Source organism: Geotrypetes seraphini, chromosome 12 (assembly GCF_902459505.1).
Source record: "Geotrypetes seraphini chromosome 12, aGeoSer1.1, whole genome shotgun sequence".
Lineage (NCBI taxonomy): Eukaryota > Metazoa > Chordata > Amphibia > Gymnophiona > Dermophiidae > Geotrypetes > Geotrypetes seraphini.
This window is the reverse complement of record NC_047095.1, coordinates 51,342,479-51,355,411: the sequence shown is the minus strand read 5'-3', so window position 1 is coordinate 51,355,411 and position 12,933 is coordinate 51,342,479. Positions and strand designations below refer to the sequence as shown.

General features: G+C 42.6%; 1 protein-coding gene across 5 annotated transcripts in view; it reads right to left on the bottom strand.

Moving 5' to 3' along the window:
* The window catches only part of LOC117346421 (FRAS1-related extracellular matrix protein 1-like), a 225,785-nt gene that overhangs the window by 203,949 nt on the left and 8,903 nt on the right, over positions 1–12,933 (bottom strand). For 4 of the 5 annotated variants that reach the window (XR_004536585.1, XR_004536584.1, XR_004536582.1 and 1 more), the window contains exon 2: positions 6,529–6,811. The gene's annotated coding sequence lies outside the window, so the exon portion shown is untranslated. Of the gene's footprint in view, positions 1–6,528; positions 7,011–12,933 lie in introns of those variants that run through there. The other variant, XR_004536583.1, reaches the window with a different exon arrangement.

Below are 12,933 nucleotides of genomic sequence, written 5' to 3'. Positions count from 1 at the left end.
TCTGTTATTGAGAAAGACACTGGGGCAGCCACTGCTTGCCCTGTATCGGTAGCATGGAATATTGCTACTCCTTGAGTTTTGGCCAAGTACTGGTGACCTGAATTGGTCACCGTGGGAACAGGCTACTGGGCTTGATGGACCATTGGTCTGATCCAGTGAGGCTGTTCTTATGAGTTAGGCAAACTGACTAGCCCTATTAATATATGTTCAGCTTTGTCCCCTCAGCAAGCTACATTCATTTTTATTCTGAGGCTTTTTTCCTACCCTGAAAAATTCCTTAGCGAAAAAAACATATAAAACATTAAAAAAGGGATCACTTTATAGAGCTCTTAATTTACCCCCCCCCCTTTTTTTTTTTTTTTTTTTACAAAACTGTAACATGATTTTTAGTGCCAGCCATGGCAGTAACAGCTCCGATGCTCATAGGAATGAGTGTCAAAGCTGTTACTGCCGCGGCCGGTGCTAAAAACCACACTACAATTTTGAAAAAGGGGGGAGGGAGGGTTAGTGTGGCGCAGTGGTTACAACTGCAGCCTCAGCACCCCAAGGTTGTGGGTTCAAACCCATGCTCCTCCTTGTGACCCTGGGCAAATCACACATTTCTCTCCCCGCCCCCCTTCCCCCCCCCCCCCATTGCCCCAGGTACATTAGAATGTGATCCCACCGGGACAGACAGGGAAAAATGCTCAAGTACCTGAATAAACTCATGTAACTGTTCTGAGCTCCCCTGGGAGAACAGTATAGAAAATAGAATAAATAAATAGAGTGAAAAGCTTCAGCCTCTGATCACCAGAGCTGGTATTGTGACATCACAATGCCTCATTCCACCAATGCCTAAGAGCCAACCTCATCAGTGATGTCACAATGGCTTGATTGTCCTGTACTTGGCTCACCTTTACTACATGTTGATTTCTAGAGTGATGCTGTGGTTAAAGCTACAGCTTTAGCACCCGGAGATTGTGGGTTCAAACCCATGCTGCTCCTTGTGACCCTGGGCAAATCACCCATTCCTCCCATTGCCCCAGGTACATTAGACTGTGATCCCACCAGGACAGACAGAGAAAAATGCTCAAGTACCTGAATAAATTAATGTAAACTGTTTTGAGCTCCCCCTGGGAGAACAGTACAGAAAATTGACTAAATAAATAACGTTACAGTGGAACTGACTCAGTCTTTTGAGGCATTTCAAAGAAATGCCCATCCCTAGTTTATATGAGCAAGTATTTTGCAAAAGTATTAAAGGCAATCGCCAAACATTTAAACCTTTTTTCTCTCTAGTCTAGAGCTATGACATTTTAAAATGCTCATTCATTATGGAAACAAAGAAACATTCTAAATCCAAATTTGCACACTCCACCTCCTCTGCTCTCAGCCTGAAATCTCTATACCGACACAAATTAATAACACATTAATCAAGGAACCTACAATCTGCCAAGGTAATAAATTAAAAGGACAAATTTTAAAGCCAAGAGTTGTAACAGCTTTGGAAAGTGGGATATCAAATACTATCTAAAAGAGGAATAAATTTAACATGAATGAACAGAGATTTCTACATACAAGCTGGCTGGCTGAAAATTTCTCTTCTTCAGCACTGCTAGAGGTTAGCATCTGGTACCACATAGCACAGTTACTTATCCGAGGATAGCAAGCAGATATTCTCACGTAAGGGTGACATCATCCATGAAGCCCCAACATGGACGGTTTGAAGTGTACTACCACTTTAAGAATTTCAGAAATGCCCATGTCGTGCATGCGCTGGTGAGTCCATGTCTCGTGTCACCTGAAGTTCAGTCCCAAGCTAAGAAGCCAACAAGGGGAGATGAGAGGGTCGTGAGAATATCTGCCTGCTGTCCTCGGATAACATCTGTTACAGGTAAGTAACTGTGCTTTATACAAGGCCAACAGGCAGTCCTTCTCACGTGTGGGACGCCCTAGCTGCCAGAGTCATGTCTCCAAGAAGAGGGCTGTTGAGAAGCACCATGAGCCTGGTGAAACATATAGGGCTGGAGGGAGAGTGGCTTTTAAGTGGAGAATATGTTTTCCAGCACTATTTTGGCTGGACATCTGTCGAGACAATAGTGGGATGGGAATGTGAAGACTGAGGACCAGGTGGTTGCCTTGTAAAATGTCCTTGATGGGAGTGGAACATAGATAAGCCATTGTAATAGCTGTGGCTTGGAATTTTTGTGCCGTGACACGGCCCTCCAGGGCCAGTACAGAGTGAGCAGTCCGCTAACCATACGAAGATAATCTGCTTGGTGACAAGAGCTCCCAGTCTGTTTGGGTCAAAGGACAGGAATAGTTGAGTGGAGATCCTATGAGTCTTGGTGCAAGCCAGGTAGTTGGCACGAGTCCGTTTGCAGTCTAAGATACGATGTGCCATGTCCCCTGGATGAAAGTGTGGCTTGGGAAAGGAGACTGGGAGTACAATGGCTTTGTTGAGATGAAATTCTGAGATTACCTTTGGGAGGAATTTAGGGTGAGTTCAAAGGATGACCTTGTCATGGAAAAACATCGTATAGGGAGAAGCTGACACAAGGGCTTGCAGTTAACCAACTTGATATGCAGATGTAATAGATACAAGGAAGACCACTTTCAAGCTAAGGTTTTTAAGAGAGGAAGTCAAGAGGGGCTTCATCAGATCCCAAGGAACCACAGGAGGCCTGGTATGGAGCAAGCCGTTCATAAATCTGGAGATTACGAGATGCCTGGACAATGGCTTTCAATCTAGTGGAAAATGGAAGGCACTGATAGCACTGAGAACTCTGATTGAGGTGGTTTTTAGGTCAGAGCTGGACAGGTGTAGTAAGTAAACTAGCATTGACAGCAGAGGGCACGTGTCGGGGTCAACACAGTTAAACAAATCCTCTTGAAGCGATAGGAGCATTGCATGGAGAGCTTCCTGGAGGCTTCTAGGATGGCTGAAAAAGGGAGGTGAGAGTGGCATGGCACTCACTGGCTGTGGGGGGTGATATCATGCTGCGAGGGCTAACGAACATAAACTGGGATGGAAGAGAGAGACCTCGTTCCCGAAATGCGAGCTGCAGGAGGAGAAGGAACCATGGTTGGCATAGCCATCAAGATGCTATGAGAATCATGGTGGCCTGGTCCTGGTGAAGTCTGAGTAGAGTATTGCTTATGAGGGAATGGAGGGAAGGCTTATAGAAACTTGTGTCACCAATCAAGGAAAAAGGCATTGGACTCCAGACGGTTCGGAGTTTATAGCCTGGATCAGCATAGTGGGAGCTAGGGACTGCAGGGGGAAAAAAGGAGTCCATCTCCAGTGCTCCCCAAGCTGTAAAGATCTGATGCAGTGCAGCGGGATCGAGTGACCACTTGTGTGGTTGCAGCAGCCTGCTCAACTTGTCGGCTAGGACATTCTGTCTCCCTGCCAGGTAAACCGCTTTCACGAAAAGGTGGCGAGGGATCGCCCAGGACCAGATCCGGATCGCTTCTTGGCAAAGTGGGCAGGATCCCGTCCCACCCTGCATGTTCGACATATGCAGATTGCCATTGGAGGCGTTTTTCACATCGATTTTCTTTTTGTATTCCGTTTTTTTAATCCACTTTTGAAGTAAACATCGGATGTTAATCTTTTTATATCAAACTTCAAGACTCCTGATGCAGGCCGTAAGGCCGAAACATGTACATGTCGAGTCTGTGTTGTGATATAAAGGAAGGTGGTTTGCAAAACATCTGGAGCTCACCAGTCTTTATTTGGACTCCTCCACTCCTTTTGTGTCCACCCTGCATGTTGACATAATAAAATGGCCACCTGGTTGTCCGTGCGGAAGACGATTACATGATCGAGCAGGTGGTCTTGGAATGCGGCAAGAGTATTGCGAATCGCTCGGAGCGGCACCTGGAACAGAAGGGCCCCTGGACAGGTTGGAGAGCAGCAGCCACCACTGAAGCAACTGTCATAGATCTGAGGTTACGCATGCACGTGACATCGTCACATCGACGTCTGCGCGCCTTCCGGCCACGGCGATGGATTTAGCGTGCCCCGGTGCAGAAAGGCTTCCGGGACACTGGTATAGATGGACGAAATTTGAAAGGAACAGATCAGCGATGGGAGCTGAATGCAGTAGAGGAGGCTTTGCCTCCACCCCAAGGATTTTAATTTGCTCTGTTCGGCCTAGCCTCGCCTACGTTAGCCTCTCCAAATAGGAGCTCGTTGCGCTTTCTAGAGACATTTCTTTTTCCTTTAATTAGGAGGAAATTATCAAGGTGGGCTAAATTATGACAATGGTATTCCAAGTTATTAGTAACTAGGTTTTTTTTTTAAAACTATGGTGCACTAGCTATATTAGCGCGCACCAACGCGTCCATTATATTCTATGGATGCATTTATCACGCGCTAATATTTAGCGTGCTGCTATCTAAAATGGCTGCCACGAGTTCTAGAGGTCTGAGAGGCAGGAGTGAGGTCAGTTGTTTTAGAGCAGTGGTCTCAAACTCAAACAATTTGCAGGGCCACATTTTGGATTTGTCGGTACTTGGAGGACCTCAGAAAAAATAGTTAATGTCTTATTAAAGAAATGACAATTTTGTATGAGGTAAAACTCTTTATATTTATAAATCTTTCCTTTTGGCTAAGTCTTAATAATAATAATATTGTGATTTATAGCTAAAGAGACATATGATCAAGAAACTGTTTTATTTTACTTTTGTGATTATGATAAACATACCGAGGGCCTCAAAATAGTACTTGGCATGTGGCCCCCAGGTCGCCAGTTTGAGACGACTGTTTTAGAGTCAGCCAGGACAGGAGATGGGAGGGGTCCCTCCTGTCCCGGCTCACCGCTAGACCACTAGGGCATATTGTAGGCCCAGGGGAGGTATGCAACAGGTCTGAGGGGGGGGGGGGGGGGGAGCTCCAACTCAAATATAAACCGAGGCCCCCATTTTTTGGCCCAAAAATCTTGGTTTATATTTGAGTGTATACTGTAAACATTTTAGGTTGTTTACAAAGCCTACCACACAAATTGGAGGTGGAGGTGAAATGCCTGCAGGCAAAAATTAAAAATGAAAGAATGCACAAACTTTCTCTTTGGAATTTCAGACAAAATTCTGGGGTATAAGTGTACTCGGGGACTCTGTCCCAGTGAGGACAAACCTAAACCTAAACTAGGGGTAGGCAATTCCGGTCCTCGAGAGCCAGAGCCAGGTCAGGTTTTCAGGATCTCCACCATGAATATGTATGAGATGGATTTGCATGCACTGCCTCCTTGAGATGCAAATCTATGTCATGCATATTTATAGTGGATATCCTGAAAACCTGACCTGGCTCTCGAGGACCAGAATTGCCTACCCTGAAAACATTACCCCCTTGACTCTTGGCAAGGGATTAGTTTTAATCTACAGTCAACCTTGGTTTGCGAGCATAATTCGTTGTAGAAGCATGCTTGTAATCCAAAGCACTCGTATATCAAAGCGAATTTCCCCATAAGAAATAATGGAAACTCAGACAATTCATTCCACAACCCAAAAACTTTAATACAAAATAATGTATGTACTGGTATTGCAAGACCTCGCTCATTTAGAACAGTCACTACACTCCCGCAGCGTCAGAGAGAGAAGAACCATCGGCTCAGTTGTGATGATGTAACATAGTAAATGATGGCAGATAAAGACCCAAGTGGTCCATCCAGTCTGCCCAACTATACATGCTCCATAAATTAATTTAGTTTAAGTGGTCCTTTTCCTTAGATATTTCTAGGGACCCGTATATACTGCATGTACTTGTATTGCAAGACCTTGCTTGTATATCAAGTTAAAAATTAATCAAATTTTTTGCTTGTCTTGCAAAACACTTGCTAACCAAGTTACTTGCAATCCAAGGTTTTAAGGTATTTGTTTTCTCAAATGTAAGACTATTAACATTGTTCAACAACTAAACCCTCCAATCCTCTTCCCTCTCTTGTTTTTCTGCTGGCCTGCCACTGTTGAACACCTGATCGCCTGAGGCAGGCAAAAAGCAGAAAAAGGGGGGTGAGAAGCTGAGCCTTTCCTTGGGGCAATACAATTCCGACTCCTGAGGAACTAATAAGTGTCGATTTTCACGTGATCAACAGCACAAAATTGACAGATCATTATTTGCACGTGCACCCGAATTAAGGTGACTATTTTGGCAGGAAAAAGTACTTAGACATCTTGAAGAAACACACACAAAAAAAAATGAAGTTCAAAAATGTAATCCTGGCTAGTCTAAACTTGCAAATAAAAGTCAGAAAAAAAATGCCAGGTACGTAGATAGCACAGAAATTTTGTCTGCAGGGGAAAAGCAGAAATTAGCATCAATGGAATTTTTGTCTTTATTTTTCAGAGAAACGATCTCCCCCCTCCTCCCCCCCCCCCCAATGTATAAACATGACAATATTTGCAGTGTTATGAAGTCTACTTTCTATTAAGTCTATATACATCCATAAAATGCTATTTACAGACAGTATCTGGGAAATCACTACTACTTTTCTGAGGAACCGAGAAGTGAATCTTGGAACAGCAAAACGAAAATGAATCCCATACCTGTAATGCAGCGCGCGCGCCCCTCAGACTTCCGTTTTCATGGGGCTGAGTTCCTGAGAAGCCGCTTCACTTCTTGCAAACCAAAACTGCTCCAGGAAGAAGTGGTGCTAAGGCGTAAAATTGTCCCACTCCGAACTCCGGGAATCCGAATGTTCCCACAGAGGTTACGGATCCTCCCTTAGGACAGCAATTCCCAACTCCCGAAACAGATTCCAAGGGCAAACCTAGGAAGAGTCTTTCGTTGCTAGTAGATACGCATTTGGGGCAGTTAGGAATTTGTGGCCTGGATTACAGGAGTCCAAGAAAACAGAACAATGACTTGTTTTACCATGTTATCCAATTTAGCAATACTTGTGAGAACAGAAAGAAACTTTTAGTTTAGGATTCAAGAAAAAAAAAAATAGTCTGCAATATACAGTAGGTTCATTTTAGAGCAGCTTGGGAACATTTCTGTTCTGCTGAGACTGGGGCAACAGAATATAAATCAGGAGGGGGCAACCTCGGTCCTTATGGGCTGCAATCCAGTCCATTTTTCTGAATTTCTCAATGAATATGCATGAAATCTATTTGCATCACACTTCCTCAATTGCATTCCAGCCATAAACTCAAAACCCCCCCCCTCCCCCCAGTGATACATTGTGTACATAACGTGACCATTTATTTTTTTCCTCAAAACGGGACTGAACACCCCTCCCGGCAGCTGCCTCCTGTCCTGATGTCTTCCGCCAGAGGCAGAGCGGCACACAAGGCATTTCACGTGCCTGCCTGGTCCCGCGCCGCTCACTGAATGGCTGCCATCAGTTCTTGCGGGACCCGTGAGAACTGACGGTAGACATTCAGCGAGCGGTGCGGGACCAGGCAGGCGCGCTGCTCTGCCGCTGCCAGAAGACATCAGGAGAGGAGGCAGCCGCTGGGGGGAGGGGCCGTATTCACTACGGTACAGTACTTGTTCCTTCGGTGGGCCCCTGAAAACGGGACATTTCGGCGTCCCGAAGCTGTGCTTGGGGACAATGGGGCAGGCTACCTAAAAATGGGATGGTCCCATTCAAAACGGGACATATATGGTCATGTTATGTATACTGTATAAGTATTTTGTATAAATTTTATGTGTAAACTTTTTTTTTTTTTTACAGGATCCTCAAACAGCTGTCAGGGTAACATAACCCCTTCAAACACAGCTCTTTTCCTCATCGATCCATGTTTTTCTCTTATATATCAAAAAATCTTCTTTTATGCCATAACCACAAGAGAACGCATGGCTGGAGTGCAACTGAGGAAGTATGATGCTGATATACCAGTTTATTAATTAGCACATAAATCTCATGTATATTAATAGCAAATAAATCTCATGTATGTTAATAGCAAATAAATCTCATGTATATTAATAGCAAATAAATCTCATGTATATTAATCGGGGGAAATCCTGAAAGCTCAACTGGGTTGTGGCCCTGGAGAACTGAGGTTGCACACTCCTGATATAAATAGATGGGGGTGGCTGAAAGGAGGATCAGAGCCACTGTAAAGGGTGGGCAAGAAGGAGAGCTGCTAAGTTACCCTGCTGCAGAAAAAAAAGAATTTTTGGCTAGTCCTGAATACGTTTATGCCCATATTTTCTGTGCTAATATTTTACGTAGTAATGTAGGCATCAGCAAACAAAAAAGGAGATCAGAAGAACTGAATCCAAACAGGCTTTATATACCACCACCAATATCCAGAATTCCCGACACAGCTGTGTTTCACCACCTGTGTCAGGGGCAAATAATAACCAAACAATATGCAGGTTTTATTTATTTATTTAAAACATTTATAGATCGCTTAATATCCAAGCAGCTTCCAATAGCAAACACCATAAAATTTGCCATAAAACACGTTAACTTAAAAGACCAATATTCTCAAAATCTCATCTTCCATGAATCTATGGTGACAACATTTATTTATTTATTTCGATTTCTATCCAGTTCTCCCAGAAGCTCAAGGCATATCAAGGCAGTTAGAATGAAATGAACCTCATTACAAATTACATTACATTAGTGATTTCTATTCCGCCATTACCTTGCGGTTCAAGGCGGATTACATCCAAACTAAAAGAAGAATTACATTCAAAATTTGAAGGAATAGAATAAGCGATGATATAAAATTTTAAGGTAATAACAATGTCGGGTAAAAATAGTTATCAACGGGAAGTAGAAGTTTTTAGGAGATAGGAATAGGGTGAATTAAGGGTTTTAGATAACGTTTGGTAAATAGAAGAGTATTAGAGAGTATGAGATGTTGGATTGGGATTGGTCATGCTGGATAGGTTTTATGTATTTTGTGAAGAGTATGGTTTTGGCCTCATACCACATACCATACCATACCACATGAGCTTCTTAAAGTTAGTACAATTGGTGCATAATCTTAGATGTCCAAGTAAATTATTCCATAGATGCACCCCAGCAATTCTAAACGTTTTTGATTTTGAAGCAACGCACCTTACGCTTTTTTCCTTAATCGCAGCGAATCCCATAGCTCAGCATTCGATCAGGTCTAGCGATCTCTCACAGAGCACCAAACCACATATTATTCAAAATATTTTAGCCCATAACCAAGAATAATAATAACTAAGTATCTATATTTCTTTACAGAATAGACTTAGGGGTCTTTTTACTAAGAATATAATGGACGAGTTAGCGTTTAGCGTGCACTAATGTTTAGTACTAGCGCGCCTTAGTAGAAGGACCCCTTAAATTGGACAGCGTAACCAGTGCGTACAGTCCTGTTACGGATTTCTCCTCTTCATGCCGTCATCACAGATATTTAAAAAAAATGAGAAATTAGAACCTCAATCCGTGACCACTTCAGAGCTGGAGAAAAAGCTTTTGAAAGGGTAGGGAATAAGTGAGGCTGCCAAAATGAAAAGTGAAGGTGAAATGGATGGGACTAAAAGGGATGCTGTGGGATCAATTAATTCTAGCAAAAAAGATATCTTCTGCTCTTGGCTTTTGTAATTCCCATTGGGAGATGGTGACTTGATAGCATGAAAAGAAATTAAGCTCACTTTAAAAATTAAAAGGAGTTAGCACATTTGAAGAAGCTCTTGGCTTACGCAGTACTTGGTCTGGAATGAATCTAAAGAGTTTGGGCTAGATTCACTAAAGTCCACAAATCGATCCTATTCGTGTACTATCCGTTTCCGAGTCATTCTGGCTGATCGATTCAGTAAAGCTTGTCCATGCAAATGATCAAATCATAAACACGCCCCCACGTCTCGCTGTAACATCGATCGACACGCGTGCGCACTGTCTCCTTGTTGGTTTTGAAGCACATAACGCATGCGCTAGCTCTTTAGGACTTCACTGCGTAGAAATGGGGCGGGGTTTAATTGTGGATGTCATTGGCGGGCTCTGAATGTGTCTACCGCAAAGCATTGTTGTTGTAGAAAATGCAATATAAGAACTATTTTTTTACCAAACGCTATTTTTTCTAAGTGCTGTTGCAAGCTGTATAAGCTGTGACCGCAGCTTTCTGAAAAATTTGTTGGAGAGATTTAAGGAGAAATAGCATCGGAGGTTTGTGAGCGAGCTGTGGAATTCTTCGAGTTCATCCTTTTTTTACGGATCGATCTCAAAGTTTATTGCGCACTTCCAAACAGCTTAACATTTATTTCAGGAAAAGAACTGTTAAGTTGCTAGAAGGCACAACAGTTAACAGCGGTTGAATGCGCTGGGATCACGCAGTGTTATATACAGCCTACGAATCCCAGGAGGCTGTGCAGCTCTTTCTGCCGTGAAGCACGAAAGGCATCAGATGCATGCGACAATCTAGCTGGAATGAAGGGGGGAGGGATTGCTGGCCCTTAAAAGTTATTTTTGATTTTTTAAAAAAAATTTGGCATTGATATATGAAATGTACAATGTGCAAGGAGAGTTCGGGGCTAATCTGCGATTTTCTTGCCATGCGCATTACAAATCTGAGATTCACTCCCGCGCTCGCTATGCGCATTCCAAAAAAATAAAAAAATATATTTCTAACTCTTATGTACATGAAAGTTTACATATATTTTGGATATTTTGCAGAGTAGATATATATTTTTATGGGGTTCTTAACATGCACGCGGCAGTTGCAAGGCAGGAATAGTCGATGAGGATGTAAAGCGACTGATCCTCAGCAGTCAAAACTTTTTGGAACGGAAAGGCCAGTCAGTTTGGACGAAATGGTTTCATGATTCGATGCCTTAAGAAATTTACATGCCTTTTTACTCATTTGCATGCGCAGATCGGATAGGGTGCGGATGGGGTCTGGAGGAAGGTTAGTGAATCGAGCCGTAGTAGGAAAGTGAGCGCAAACAGAGCGGTACACGATCGGTTTGCTTAGTGAATCTAGCCCATTGTGAAGAAGTTTATAAAATGTAATATAACTTAACACACTACATGGAAAAAGCTGAAAGAGAATTAACAAAGCAATTAACAAGTTCACAAGAGTTACAAGGGGGTTGTTGCAGTAACTGTGCCACATTATGCAGGCAAATAGAAGTGTATTTGCCTGACACAGAAACAGATACAACTTTAATGCCTCCAAGCACCGAACAGGAGGGTTAATTGGAAAAGACAAGGCTTCAACAAGGGTGACAGGTGACTTCACCAATGGTAGAAACTTCTCATCGGTAGCAAGTCTGAACTCCGCAACCACAGGTTAATTAAGGAAGGAGAGGGCAGCATATGCTCAGATTTTCAATGTCACGCCCAGGGATAACGTTGGAAGTGGCCAAATAAACATTGACCGCCAGGGGCTGGATATTGACCCCATAGCTTTGCTTTTTATTTAAAATCTCTTTTTACTGTGACTATTATAAGCCAACACACAGTCCCTCAGATTCTATCCCTCCGAATCCTCCCAAGTCGGAGCTCTAGGCGGGTTCCATAGGGTGACTAAAGTTGTGTGTGCAAATTTGACCATGTGGCTAAGTTGAACAAGCAACTTAATTGTTTAACAAGCCAAAGAGCACCAATAATTGGCCACTAAGAAGCAATTATCAGCAGTAATTGGCAGTAATTATAATTTATGGGGCTCAGTTTCAAAACACTAAGACATCAAAACAAAAACAAAAACTCTAACCAACTGGCATTCATAGATAAACTTTTGATCCCTTACTCATCATCAAGGGCTCTCCGATCAAATAATCAAAATTTACTCTCTATACTGTCAATACGGGAATTGTTTTACGACACTACTCACAAATCCATCTTTTCAGTTACCGCCCCCTCTCTGTGGTATGCCCTTCCACTAGACATTCGATTAGAGAACCAAACTTAAAACTTTCCTCTTTAAAGATGCTTTTACTCTCTAGAATCAGCCTCTGCCTTTTAATTCCCTGACTTATGTGTAGCTTTGAAACATCTAATACTTCTCTTGAAATGATTCCCCCCTAATGTCTTTGCCGCTCCTCACTTACCGCCCTTTTTTATTAATTTTACTTCGATGTATTTAAAACAACCTCTCCCTCCCCTACTTTCCTTCCGTTTCATGTAGGTTAATCTGAATTTGCCCAGTATTTTTAATATCGGATAAATTATTGTTTTTATTTACTTAGTTTAACTGTTTCCTATAAATTTTTTTTATAATGTACACCGTCTAGACATGTATTTTGATAGATGGTATATCAAAAATAAATCTCACTTTCTGTACAAGATGATATGCTTGATAATAATGTCTAAATTTTATAAATAAATATATTTAAAAAAATAAATCAATAAACTTGAAACTTAAATCGGCACTTGGATGTTTTTCTCACTAAAACGTCCAAGTACCTATTTTTGAAACCGACTTTCTAGACATTTTGCTAGGATTCTTAGTCACTGCGCATCCAATTTTCGAGGGGGAATGTTGGAAGCGTGTTATGAGTGGGCTTTGGGCATGCTTAACACTTGGAGACCTTGAAGTGATAAACGAACATTTCCCAAGATATCCAGGACAGAACTTAGACGTCTAGAGCTAGACTGACTTTAAAAGAATCTAAGTGCCAAAAAAGGAACCCAAACTGACCAGATGCCCACTGGAGGGATTAAGTAATGACCACCACACTCCCCCAGTGGTCACTGACCCACATTTTACTCCACAAAGATCTGAATGAAACAATAAATACATTATCTTTCTCTAGAAAAGCAGTACCTGGAATAGGAAAGCCTAGTAGAGCAGCACACACGTGTCTTAAGTAGGCGGTGGATGGGCTAGTGAGAGGAAGACCAAGGCCCATAAACCACTCTAACTACTACATTTATGGCGGAAAGTGTGAGTCCATCAAAACCCTACTATACTGCCATATAAGTGCCACCTACAGTCATAAGAACATAAGCATTGCCTCTGCTGGGTCAGACCAGGGGTCCATCGTGCCCGGCAGTCCACTCCCGCGGCGGCCCCCCAGGTCCA